The sequence below is a fragment of the Capsicum annuum genome, unplaced genomic scaffold (assembly GCF_002878395.1).
Source record: "Capsicum annuum cultivar UCD-10X-F1 unplaced genomic scaffold, UCD10Xv1.1 ctg78969, whole genome shotgun sequence".
Taxonomy (NCBI): Eukaryota; Viridiplantae; Streptophyta; class Magnoliopsida; order Solanales; family Solanaceae; genus Capsicum; species Capsicum annuum.
The window spans coordinates 73,657-88,716 of NW_025889505.1; positions in this window are offsets into that span (position 1 = coordinate 73,657).

Here is a 15,060-nt window from a genome sequence, read left to right on the forward strand (position 1 = left end):
GACCATTGCAACATATTGTTTTACTAAGCTTATAATTAGATGCCGAGGGTCCGTACTAGCACGGGCCCAATATATGCTATTTTTTATTTCAATTTATGTGACAAAATGGAATTTAGATAATTAATCATATTTTTAATATATTTTTAGATATTTAAGTTGTTAACTATTTTATTTATAATAATTTTTATATAATTCTCAAATAATATATGTTACTCTCCTTGTACAAACCTTTTTGATATATTTTTAAAATAATTTAAATTTTTAATTATTGAGATTTATAATACTTTTTCTTCTAGTCCAATTAACTGGTATTGATATAATTTTGACAATCAACCAAATATATTACATCTTTTAAATTTTTTAAGTTTTTAATTCTTGTGATTTATAATATTTTTTACGTATTTTTTTAAAATATATAACAAATTATTTTTTTTTTTACATTTTAAACTGTTAACTATTATAATTTATAATACTTTTCATGTAATTTTTAATTAATATATGTTACTCTCCTTGTCAAAACTTTTGTGGTATTGATAGTCAATTATATTTTTAAAATAATTTAAGTTTTTAATTATTATGATTTATAATACCTTCTCTTCTATTTCAATTTAAGTAAAACTGATATAATTTTGAGAGTCCGTCAAATTTTTTATATATTTTAAATTTTTTAAGCTGTTAATAATTGTGATATATAGTATTTTTATGAATTTATTTCGTTTTAATTTATATGACACAAATAAAATTTAGATAATCAATTATATTTTTAATATATTTTTAGATATTTTAAGTTGTTAGCTATTTTAATTTGTAATACCTTCTTGGCATAGTAATTTACTATTTTAAGCCGTTAGCTATTGTAATTTATAATATTCTCTCCTTGTCCAAACTTTGTGGCGTTGATAGTCAATTATATTTTAAAAATAATTTAAGTTTTTAGTTATTGTGATTTATACTACTTTTTCTTCTATTCTAATTTAAGTGACACCGATATAATTTCGAGAGTCAATCAAATATCATGATTGAAGTAGCGAAGCAGATATGTCTTAAATGACTGATAATAACTAATTACAAGTGATATAGCAAATTTTTTATAAAGAATTACTTGTTGAAAAAATTTAAGTGGGTCTCATATAAGCCGTCAAGTTAATATAAAACATCAAAAGTTAATTTATCTTTTTATCTCTATTTTATTTTTTAATTAAATATTATTAATATTTTTAATACGTAAAAGAGTTATAATAATTAATTAGGATGATGTAGTAAAATTACGATTGAAGCAGCTGAAGCATACATGTTATAAATGGTTATTTTTTTTTTTACTAAATATTGCTAATTTTGTAATATTAAATAATTTATAATAATTAATTATGAACAATATAGTAAACTCATGGATTGAAACAGCAAAAACAGGTATGTCGACGAAGTGCTGCCTGCTTCTTCACACTTCTATACAGTATACTAATACTCAGGATTCTTATATCAATTATTGATATTTATATTATCTTTTTCTTTGTTTTAGTTTAGAATTAGCTTTAGGTTCATAGTATTTAGAACCAAAAATCTATTAAGGTTTGATACAGTCGAGCTTTGAGAATCTTTTGTATAAAGTTTTAGGTTTAATGTTACTGTTTTGATTTCTTGATTATTGTATTATTTTGTTCTATAGCCATTTTATTACTGTCTGTTGTTTTTCTGATTAATGCAAATAGTATATGAATGTTCGGAAGGATTTTGAGGAATCTTTATGTTGGTTAGGTGTAATCACCTTATTCTTATATCTCAATTATTGCGTTATTTTTGTTGTAATTATTATTATATTGTTGTTTGCTATTTTTTTACCTTAAACGGGTGGTAGATGAATGTTTGGTCATATATATTTTAAAAAGCTTTTGAGTAAAGGTTATGTTTAATGGTATTGTTTTGATATCTTCATTGTCGTATTATTTTGCTGTAGTGTCCATTTTGTTATTATATATTAGTTTTTTTGCTTAATACAAATAGTTGATAATAGTTCATGAACGTACGTCTCGGCTTTAAGGAAATTTTACGTGAAGGTTGGATTTTTTAATTAATTTTTTGTACTTGTGGAAAGATGATATTATGATTCAAAAGTAGAGAATATTGGACAGAATGACAAGATCGACGAACAAAACTATGTCCACTACCACTATCATGACATTTACCTAGCAAATCAAGTACACAAGAGACATCATATACCGTACTATTTCAAGATTATCACATATTCTTGAGCCAAACTATTAACAAGTAAAAAACTCCAAAAAAGAAAAATAATAAGAAAAAGAAGAATCCACAAACCATACAATATAAAATAATCAGAAGAAGAAATGTAATTAAGGAGGATGGGAATTGGGAAGTAGAGATGATCATTGTGCATACGACATTAACAACATACTTTAGAGAAAAAAACTTGAAATGTGTTGCTTTACTTATTTTTGCCAATATTTTGGAAGAACAACAACAATTTAGAAATTAAAAGCGGGTAAAGATTTAACAATAAAAAGATACTAATTAAGGCTGTTTACAAAAAAATCAAGGATGAAAAAAACTGAAGAAATGGGGATAGAGGGCATGAAAATGATGGTTACAAGATGCTGCACCATGAACTGGTTAATATTAAAGTAATGGATATCATCAAAGATGGACAGACAACCTCTCCCATGCACAATCATTTTAGAATAATCACCAATAAGCAAAACAACTTAGATTTTACTGAAAAAAGTCGAGGGTCGTCTAACCGCAAAAAAAAAAATAAAAAAAAAATAGGTAGGGTGAGAATTAATAATTAGGGAACCCTAAAATATATATAATAGAGAAAAATATTTTAAAAAAATTAAGAAGTTTTGAAATATATCTATGTTATGTATATGGTAGTATATACATAACTATATAAGTTGTTAGATTGTCTGTCCCTTTTCTAAAACTTGATAGACATAACAGGGGAAAATTTTTGTTAAGCTGATATGTATATTAAATCATATGTATATTTTTTTATGTATGTGTTTCAAATTTTGAATTTGATCTTACTAATTGAATTTGTGTTTCAAATTTCAAAATTTGAGATAGTTGAATTTGGATAGCTTAATTTTGTTAAGCTGAATTCTGTCCATTTTCACGTGTTTTCTTGATCTTACTTGTTGAATTTGTGTTTTAAATTTTGAATTTGAGATAGTTGAATTTGGATAGCTGAATTTTGTTAAATTGAATTTTTTTCCTTTTTATGTATTTTCTTGATCTTACTAGTTGAATTTGTGTTTCAGATTTTGAATTTGGATAGCTGAATTTTGTTCCTTTTATGTGTTTTCTTGAATTACTAGTTGAGTTTGTATTTTAAATTTTGAGTTTGGATAGTTGTTACGAAATTAAAGGAATTCAATAATCCAATATTAAAAAAGTTGCATTAATTGCGTCCCATAATTAAGGAATATGCGTTTTGTTCCTTTTTTTTAAGGTTGTCATATTTAATCAATATACATAACATTGTTATGTATAAGTGGGGCTACTTATTTATAAAAATCAGGAGAGAGAAATTTTAATTAGGAAAAAAGGAAAAGAAGGTAATTATATTTCAAAAGGTTGGGATATGTCCAAATACAATTAAATAGTTATCCCTTTTCAACTTCACTCACGTAACAAAAAAAAAGAAATATAAACTTTTTTGTTAATTTATCATTAAATTGCTTGTAGCCATAGACAATATGAGTTTTTTTAATAATTTATCGCTAAGCTGTTATTAAATAAAATTGACAATGAGTTATTTCTCTATTTAGTGATAGAAGTCATTGATGGTCGCTGGTTTTCCTCTTTTTAGTGAATTTGTCTTTGATAGCTAGTTCAACAAATCATATGTAAATATCACAACACCTTAACTTCATCTAAATTCCGGGCGAAAGCTATAATTATATATATACATAACTGAAGTCTATATCTTCTGTTCATGCAGCTTTTGGAAAAAAAATTGTATTTTAAGAAAGTACCATTTGAATAACCAGTACGATTTGGGTAACCAATTATTCTTTTTTTTCGTTGTTAACTTGCATAAAATAAATGTAGTAATGTTAGTTACAAAACGAGTAGAACTCAACCCGGTTCTATAAGAAAAGAGTTTGGGCAAAGCCCACTGTTCATTCTATTGTTGTTAACAAGCCTAGAGTAGATAACTCTATTGATGTCTGCCCAAACGTGATCCAAAAGATACACCGGTGGAACTACAAAAACCTATAGTCTTCCAAAAACTTCCCTCCCTGCTGCTTCCTTTGCTAAGGTATCTGCAACTCCATTCTACTCTATATAGCAGTGATGTATGTGTGCTCCTCCTAACTCTCTTAACATCAACCTCCATTCATCAAGTAAAGGATTATAGTGGAGGTTGCCTTTCTGCAGCATATGAATAACCTCTATGGTGTCAGTGTTGATCTCCAGGGGTTTAAGACCATGTTGTAGAGCTATCAATAGACTTACAATAGTATTCAAGATTTTTAAACACTTAAAGTATTCAAGTTAATAATACTGACTTACACACGTGCAACGATATATCCTAAATTAGTACAAGAAGAAAACAAATACTAGGAAAAATACCTACCTATATTAATTATTATTTTCTTATTATATAAATTTTTATTTTAATTTTATTATTATTATTATTATTATTATTATTATTATTATTATTATACATTATATATTGACATGGATCATAGAGGACTGCCTCGGGTAAAATGGTTATTTAATTTTGTATCTATTACCCAAAAGTCACTCTTCTTTTATTCATATCATTCATGGTTACTTGACTTTATATCTATTACGCAAAAGTCATTTTTTTGTCATTCATTTCATTCATGGTCATTTAACTTTACTCCGACCATCACAAAGTCACTATAACCGGATTTTACAATAATTACCTCGAAAAAATGATGTGGTAACCTTAATTAGTTCTTAATTTTTAATTTAAGTGAATATATAATATATACTCATATCTTGACCTTTTTTATATATGCACAATCCAAATTTCCTTATGAATTATTTAATGAAAGAATACTAATTTCTTAATAGATTAGATTACCTAATGAAGAATATTTTCATTAAAAAAGAATTGGTTGATATTTTTATGAAATAAAATGATACTTATATATTCTTAAAATCTTCTAAAATTGAGACATGTGTTGGTAAATTATTTTTTTCCACTAATATATTATGGCATGTAGTTGATATAATTATTTTTCTTTCTCTAAAATTGTGGCATGTAGTTGATAAAATTATTTTTTTCATATATTTTTTTTCTTGCCACTTGAGTCTTTGCATTGGGTGTATCATAGTAATATGATAAACTACTCTATTTATTGAGTTTTTGTTTGTATTTTTAATTATTTGACTAATCGATTAATTCTCCTCAAAGTTTTTATTATAATATTCAATTTCTAATAAATTACATATTGTTTAATTAATTTAATTGATAAATATAAAAAATTAGATAGCCTATAATTTCTTTTTCTATTAAAGTACTTATATTTTATAACTTTTATTAACAAAACTGTATATTAATATAACATTATTTGTACAAATTTTGACAATACTTATTCAATGACACAATGGAAAAGATTTTATTTTAAAACTATCTTTAGCATGTTGATTTATCTTCAAAGAATTAAAATAACTTCTTTTTTTTTTTTAAAATATCATACATGTATTTCTATTTTATGTTTTTGACGAATTTATCTTGTTTATCACTCCTTTTCGATGCATCTTTTTGACAGATGAATGCAATATTATGAAATATTTCATAAAAATATCAACCAAATTTTTTTATGTAAATGATCTTCATTAGATAATCTAATCTATCACGAAATTAGTATTCTTTCATTAAATAATCCATAAGGAAAATTGGGTTGTGCACATATAAAAAAGGTCAAAATATGAGTAATATATTATATATTCACTTATATTAATTAAAAAACTAATTAAGGTTGCCACATCATTTTTGCGATGAAATTATTGTAAAATCCGGTCATAGTGACTTTTGTGATGGTCAGAGTAAAGTTAAATGACTATGGAAGAAATGAACGAAAGAAAAGTGACTTTTGCGTAATAGAAACAAAGTTAAGTGACCATGGATGGAATGAATGAAAGAAAAGTGACTTTTGCGTAATAGATATAAAGTTAAGTGACAATGGATGAAATTTACCCGAACTGCATCAGTCAGAGGCGGACCTACATTGAGTGTAGGGGGTGCACGTGCACCCGCTAGCCTCGAGAAGAACTCTGTATATATAGTTCGTATATATATATATATGTATATATATATATATATATCAGGATGTTATATTAAATATATGTCGTGCACCCACTAAAACAATTGATTTGGCTGGTGAGATGGTTGGGCTTGCCACTTGAAAGTTGCTCTTTTTACCTGATTGCTAGGTTCGAACCCCAACAATAATGTTTCCTTATTTGTTCCTTTTTCCATTTTCCAAATTACACTGTCTGAAGCATTATTGTGAAAATGTATATATTTATTTTTTGATTAAAAAAGAATTCCTACTTATTAGTAATTTATTTTACACCTTTTCTTTTTTCTTTTATGTATTGTGGATATTATTGACCTATTTTTTATTTTATTTCAAAATACAAGCTTCTCTCCAACTTTAAAAGGTAGATATTCTCCCTAACTTATAAAGTATAATATTTATTTTCTTTAATCTTTTGATCGTTGAGTTATTTTTTATTTAAAAAATTAGCAATTTAAAGTTTGAGATAGGCTTAAATCGAACATTACCCGTAGCAACCATTTGACAAACAAATCTCTCGAATTTCATATTTTTCAAAACTTTCTATTATTGTTCAAAATATGAAAGTGCGTTGAATTTAAATATGATGAATAACACACTTTTGTCATATTAAATCTAATAATTAATGATATTCAATAATATTAAAATTTTGCTTAAACAATACTATAATTAACAAGTTTTCAAAGAACTGTATGTCGAACTTTGACACTATTAATTACTATATTTAAATATAGAGGTGCACCCGTCAAATTTAAATCATGAGTTCGCCTCTGATATCAGTCCTTCAATAAGACATATATCGAGTATACTATCACAATATATCTATATATATGACATAGTATTATAGAGGACTACTTCACTCCATAAGACACTTCTTAGTATATCATCATAGTATATTCATATACCGGCGCGATATCATTCTTCGGTGAAACACTTCTAAGTGCTTCAATTAACATATTTTGAGTATATTATCACAGTAAATGGATATAGTTTTTAATATGTAGGTAGCTGGTCAAAATATATCAATAATATTATGTTTTAGTATTATTTATGTATAGTATAAATTATCGTTTACATGATTTACAATTATAAACTTTTACATGACGTCCTATCAATTTCAAACTCAACCATTGATACACAATAATTGGATGAGTCTTGTTCTGAGATCATACTAATTGAAGGTCATACGTAATGGTACAATTCATATTTGGCCGTTTATTTAAGATCGAGGATTTTTTTTTTGGTCCCATTCAAAAAAGTGAAAGATATATATTATTTTCCAAACTCAAAAGATAAGGAGGTAAAGGTGAAATATTGAAATTTAATCTTTAATTTTAAAGTATTTATAAATTTGTTTGCTTCATACCGAATTTGGAAGCATCCACCTGATTATGGTCATCTGTTTCTTTTCTTCATTGATTTATATTTCCTCTTCAAATATAGACATACTATCTATCTTCAAATATTATAATTTATACGAAAAAAAGTTAAAACTATCTCTAACTTATATAAAATGGAGTAAAAATATCATTCATTTATTTTTGGCTTAAAAATACTACTCCATTTACTTTTTGGCTCAAAAATACCTCTCCGTTTATTTTTTGGCTAAAAAATACTCCGTTTATTTTTTAACTCATAAATACCTCTCACTTTAACAAAGTGCGATCAAGCACAGCACATGAAACAATTATCCAACAAACAAGCGAAGGAGTAGTTTGAGCCAAAAAATAAACGAAAGAATATTTTTAAGCCAAAAAAATGAAGAATATTTTTGCTCCATTTCGAATAGTTCATAAATAATTTTGATCATTTTCCGTAATTTATATCAATCTTATGATATGTGAATTATACCACACAATTAGTTGAGCTGTGAATTCAAATGCCTGGGAATCACTACTTAAAAAAAAAAAGGAAAATCGATCACAAGTGGTCGGTTTTTTTCATTTTCTGACCACAAAATCAATCAAAATTTTTAGTCGAAAAAGTAGTGGTAGCTTTTTAAAAATCGACCACGAGTGGTCGATTTTTTTAAAATATATATATTCATTTTTAAAATTTATTATTATTTTATTTGAATAAAAAAAATTAATTTTAGGGAAGACCACAAGTGGTCGCTTTTTATTTTATTAATTTTATTAATTTAACAAAAATCGACCACATGTGGTAGGTTTTTATTTAAACTAATAAATTAATTTTATAAGAAATCGACCACTTTTTTACGAAAAAAATATAGACAAAACCGACCACTTGTGGTCGATTTTTTACAAAAGAAAAAAAAATTAGAAAAACCGACCACTTGTGGTCGGTTTTTCTGGAAATTTAAAAAAAAAATTGAAAACCCAAATACTGCATGCAACCACAACAAATATATAGAGTAGTAACCAAAATGAAAATACAACAATAAAAAATAAATAAATGAAAATTTTCAAAAGTGTACAACACATACAAAATATCCAACAAAAGTGAGTACGAAAATACTACAACAATAGTTTCAAACAACAAAATTTCTAAATTTAAAGTACAAGGCATACTAAAATCATAAAACTAACAGTCGTCATCATTGAATTCGTTCTCGTCTGCCATATCATCATCCGTGCTGAAATCATCCAGGGGGCCTAGACCTTTTGTAGCCCGAACTGCATCTCCAGGATACGGAGGAATAACCCCCCCAGTCTAAAAGAAAGAACTGAACTGCTGCTATAAGATCCTGATTTGTGATGTTGTTGTCTTCTCTGTCTTCTTCTGCCTCGCACTCTGTTCAACATACCTCTGTCTCTGTTCAACAAGCTCTTCGGTGAGTTGAGAAACCATATTTTGTAGTCTTACAATGGTTTCTGCGTCAACCGAAGAGCTAGAGTATGCAGGGTCGGACGAACTCCTAATATTATTGCCAAAATATTCAGTGTGGCATCCGTAGAATTGACCTCTATTTGGAGGACCCGAAGCTTTTGTCCATAACTCATTCTGCACATGCTGGGGTATTAGGTCACCTTGACTTTCAGGAGGCAGACTACTACGATACTCACCAAGAAAATGCCTAAATTCTTCCTATATATATTCAAGGTAAATTTAGTACTAACAGCCAAAAAAATACTAAAGTTGTTATAGTTGAATAATATCAACTTTGAGAAAAAGATTCATATATTCAAAATTTATTTCTTACATGGATAACTTTTGCATGAGGTTCAACCCAGACATCTTCATCAGTCGGGTTCAATTTCTTTCTCAGATGAGTCACCTCGAAAACCTCATCAGTTGGTAGTTCCCTACCCATTTCTTTTTCCTGCATATGAAAAGATTATCAATGTTCAAATAATAAAAAAATTTAAATAGAAACAAAGAATTAAAAATGTAAAAGTTATATACCAATTTTTTCTTCACAGCAAGAGTACTTCTAGCACCCGCAATATGTCGGGAGCCACCCTTGGATGATGCCCGGGCTCTCTTTCCTTTTTTCCCTCAACAATTGGTATTCTGGGCTATTCCAGTGGCGCTGATACAGTGGCCATAAGGGTTCAGGAATCCACTTAGGTTTTACCGATTTCTTTCGAGCATAATCCAATAGATCTTTAAATCTACCTCTACATCTTTGGAAAAAGTTCCTCTTTATAAGAAATTCATTTGCAGCATCCCACCAGTAAAATTTCTACAACCAAAATATAATATTCAATTTTGTGTTCTAACAAATTGTTAATAAGTAGGCGATAAGTTAAATTCTTCAAACATTCTATCCCTATCAAGTTCTAGAACCTTTTGCCAGCTGGTCCAGTAGCCGTTGAAATGCCGACTAATGCATATTTGTGTCGTTTTTCCAACTCTAGCATCTGGCTTAAACCTATAACACAAGATCAAATGGTAATTTCATCGGGAACAATAAAATAGTAATGGAAAAATGAGTAACGTTATTATATTTAGAAATCTTACCCTCTCACAACTGGAACCATATAAATCCTCCCAGAATCATCTCTGTCTCCTGGCTGCCTAGTAAGCGATGGTGGATGCACTGGCATGGGCGGATCGGAAGCACCAGATGAAGTGCCTCCAATTTGAAGATCCGACAACCCAATAGATCCAGCAGAATCACTATGAGAAGCTGCGTGACTGCTGTAGGAGGGTACAATGATGGTAGATGTCCGGAGAGGCCAGCGGCCGTCCGATAGTACTGTGCTGGCGGTGGCACGGTCATAGGAGCAGAATGGGTCGGTGTAGACCCATGTAGTTCCCCACATGTGTAGGAGTAGGTATCGAATCCTTGGACGACCTAGAATATAAGGCTCGTGCTGGCGCGTCAGCAAACCGACCCTCAGATATATGAATACCTGTCGGTCATCTATAAGGCGGAGGTTCTCTTTTCTTTTTTGGTTCTGTAGTATCAACTAACTTTCCCTTACCTTTGTCACCTTTGCCTGACATCTAAATTATGTAAATTTAACAAGTTGTTAGTTCCTACAAAATGAATATATAAGAAAACATTCCAAGTAACTAATGTCAAGTTACTCATTCACACTTCAAATCGCTCCAACAACATGAGATATAGACAAGAATATTTTTATTACTATATAAATCATGGACAAGTGAAAACAACAAACTTAAACAGTATATTACATATCAATCTTAAACAAGAAACATAAAGGTAAATATATAGTACAAAGCAAAAGGACATCAATACATAATAAATTTAACCTATACAACTAATCCTCCTCGTATGAAGACTCTCCACTAAACCATTCACCCTCTTCGGAGGTTTCCTCATCTCCTACCCACTCAGCCACTTCTTCCGCAATATTAACTTCTTCAAAAATATTTTTCAGGTGATTCAAACCGTCCACTAGCTGGTAATCAATCTGCATTTCATTTTGATACGCAGTCTCCAACACATTCTCAACTTCCACCCGCCCTATAGGCCTTATTTTGATCACATCCCACCAGTCAGACTTGTCATTGCACAACGGATAAGGAGCATAAAACACTTGTTTAGCATTTTACGCTAGAACAAATGGATCGTAAATAGGATACGACCTATTATGCTTCACTTCAATGATGTTATGCTTCTTATGTACTCTTGTGCCTGCTGTGCTTGGATCAAACCACTTATATTGAAATAGGATAATTTTTTTATTGGAAAACCAGCATACTCCAGTTCTAAGATCTCGTGTATGATGCCAAAGTAATTAACATCATCATCACCCTTAACCCAAATACCACTATTGTTTGTTTTCCTTGACCTGGAGTGTTGTTCGGTGGAAAAATTAAACCCATTTACTTTATATTAGGACATTGCATTAGCTTCGACTAGACCCAAAGAAATATCTCTCAAGAGATTATCGTATGCGGCTGGATTTGGTGAATGGTGTACCTAAGAATATCATACATATATATATTTTAGTTGACGAATGTGTAAATGTTTAAACTTTGTAGAAACATTAATACACTGATAAGCCTCATTTTTAAACCATAATGCAAAGGATGCATATACTTGATTTTCGTGGAATTGAGTCTTAAATGAACTGAACATCCAACATGGGATACACAATTAGTTTCTTTAAGGGAATGAGTAAACAAACAAGATATGTTAAAATTTGAATCTCCATACTTCAGAAAGGGCTCAATTTCCGGGCAATTCAGTAAGATATACAAAGTTGCTAATTTCCGCTCTGTGGGAGTGTGCCGACGAGGTATGGTTTTTTTAGACTTACAACCAGATTGATTGAAAATTGATATCGATTGCAAATGAGGCTCATTCACATCATCCTGATGACGATTCGGTCGATTTCTTGAACAAGCAGCTTCATCACGAAAGTAGTATGAACAAAATTGAAAAGTTTCTCTTGCAAGATATGCCTCAACTATAGAGCCTTCCACCCTATGTTTGTTTTTGGGACCCCTTTTCAATTTTCCAATTGCCCTGTACAATCTTAAGGTTAGATGTTTACTATATTTAACAAAAAAAATATGCATTTAAATATGTTGCAAATTCTTACCGTTCAAATGGATACATCCACCTAGTTTGAACTGGACCGCCTAGTCGAGCTTCGTGCACAAGGTGAATGGGAAAATGTTGCATCACATCGAAGAACGCTAGCGGGAAAATCTTCTCTATCTTGTTGGTGATAACAATAACAATACTTTCCATTCGCGCCAGATTTTCTTCTGTTAATATGGTGGCACATAAGTATTTGAAGAACAAACTGATCTCTACTATTGGTTTCCATATGTTTTCAGGTAAACCAACAAAATCAGTTGGAAGTAATTGCTCCATGAAAATATGACAATCATGGCTTTTCATTCCATGCAAGATTCCTTGTTTCATATCAACCCTCTTTCCCAAATTTAAGGCATATCCATTGGGCATCTTCAAACTTTGAACCCACTCATCTATTTGACGTTTTTTGTCCAACTTGAATGTAAAACTAGCCTTGGGCTTAAGAACATTGCCATTGGGCCCCTGCTATAAGTGTAATTCTCTGCGGTTGCAATATTTTAGTAAGTCAAGTCTGGCCTTAGGATCATCCTTTATTTTGCCAGTGACATCCATAACTGTTTTAAACAAGTTGTCAAAGTAGTTCTTCTCATTATGTATGGAATCAACATTATTTCTAAGTAAATTATCTAGCCAATATTCTAACTCCCAAAATATACTTTGCTTAGTCTAGTTATGCGAAACGCCATATGTATCAAGCCTATACAATCGTTCCTCACTGGCTTTAGACAAATCCTGAACTATTTCCCAAATATCGTGACCAGACAGCATTGGAGGGGGACCATCATGTTCTCTTCTATTCCTTCTAAAGGCATTTTTGAGTCTCCTAAATTCATGATCAGGTGGCAAGAAACAACGATGACAATCAAACCATGAATTTTTCCTGCCATGTCTCAATGTGAAAGATTTTGTTTTTTCCATGCAGTATGGACAAGCCAACTTTTCAGCGGTCATCCACCCCGACAACATTCCATAAGCAGGAAAATCATTAACAGTCCATATTAGATATGCATGCATATTGAAATTCTGTTTAAGAGAGATGTCCCATGTTTCAACACCCTCATTCCATAAAATCTGAAGTTCATCTATCAAAGGTTGCAAGCACACATCTATTCGCTTTTTGGATTACGGGGGCCAGGAATAACATAATTCAGAAATATATAGGGACTAGTCATCAACATTTTCAGGAGGAAGATTATAAGGAGTGATAAATACAGTCTAACATGAATATGTCACACCATCAACTGAAAAAGGAGAGAACCAATCCGCACATAATTTCAATCGAATGTTTCGTGGCTCAGCTACAAAATTTAGATAAGTTGCATTAAAATGATTCCAAGCATCCCCATCAGATGGATGACACATAACACCAGGGGCCGTTCTATTTTCACTATGACATCTCATATGAGGAGCTGAGCTGTAGAAAGCATGCAACCTCTTTAACCTTGGTATAAGAGGTAAATAATGCATTGCCTTAATAACAATTTTCTTCCCAGTAGAACCACACTTATATCTAGGGTGCTGACAAAAATTACAGAACTCTAGGTTAGCATCTCCCTTAAAGCATAACATGTAGCCATTTTCACAACAATCAATTCTAACTGAGGAGAGACCTAACTTTGACACCAATCTTTTTGCCTTATAGAAAGAATTAGGAACATCCAAGTCGGGGTGAACTAACTCTCTAATAAAGTCTATAATTGAGTCCATTCCTCCTTCCGTAATATTCCAGACAGATTTAATACTTAATAATCTAACAGCAATAGAAAAACGAGAGTGCGAACACCCGTAAAAAAAGGATGACTAGCAGTTTGCAATTCTTCGTAGAAATTGCCCGCTTCGCTATTAGGAACATCTTCAACATTTTTCCTAAAGTCAACCCCGTTTTGCATCCCAAATGCATCGTGCATCATTTCTGTCATCCTAGTATCTTGATATTCATTATGCCCTGCAGACCTACTACTTTCTCCAGCAACAAAGTTATTTTGCGCAACATCACCATGAATACCACGCAATCTTAAAAAGCCCTCGTGAAACCCCTTTCTATAAAGATGTTATTTTACATCTTCTTCACTTACAAGATTTATACCATCACATCTAACACAAGGACAACGAATTACCCGAAAACGTGTCCAAAGATCAAGTGTCTTAGCATGTTCAACAAATCTTTTGACACCCACAACAAATTTCTCCCTAATACCCATTCTATTATCATGGTTCTGGCGATATATCCAGCTATAATCATCTTCCATCTACGCAATCAATTAGATTCAACTAATTGGATCAAGTAGTTTCAACAAATAAAGTCACCAACAACATCACCTTCTAAACAAAAGTTCACTTTTAAACTCATCGGCACTTAAGCATTTTCAAGAAATAAAGTCACCAACAACATCACCTCCTAAACACTAATTCACTATTAAAGTCACCGGCACTTAAGCATTTTCAACAAATAAAGTCACCAACAACATCACCTAAACACTAATTCACCATTAAAGTCTCTGACACTTAAGCATTTTCAACAAATAAAGTAACCAACAACATCACCTTCTAAACAAAAGTTCACTTTTAAAGTCACCGGCACTTAAGTATTTTCAACAAATAAGATCACTAACAATATCACCTCCTAAACACTAATTCACTGTTAAAGTCACTGGCACTTAAGCATTTTCAACAAATAAAGTCACCAACAACATCACCTCCTAAACACTAATTCACTATTAAAGTCAACAAAATTTAAGCATTTTCAACAAATAAAGTCACCAACAACATCACCTTCTA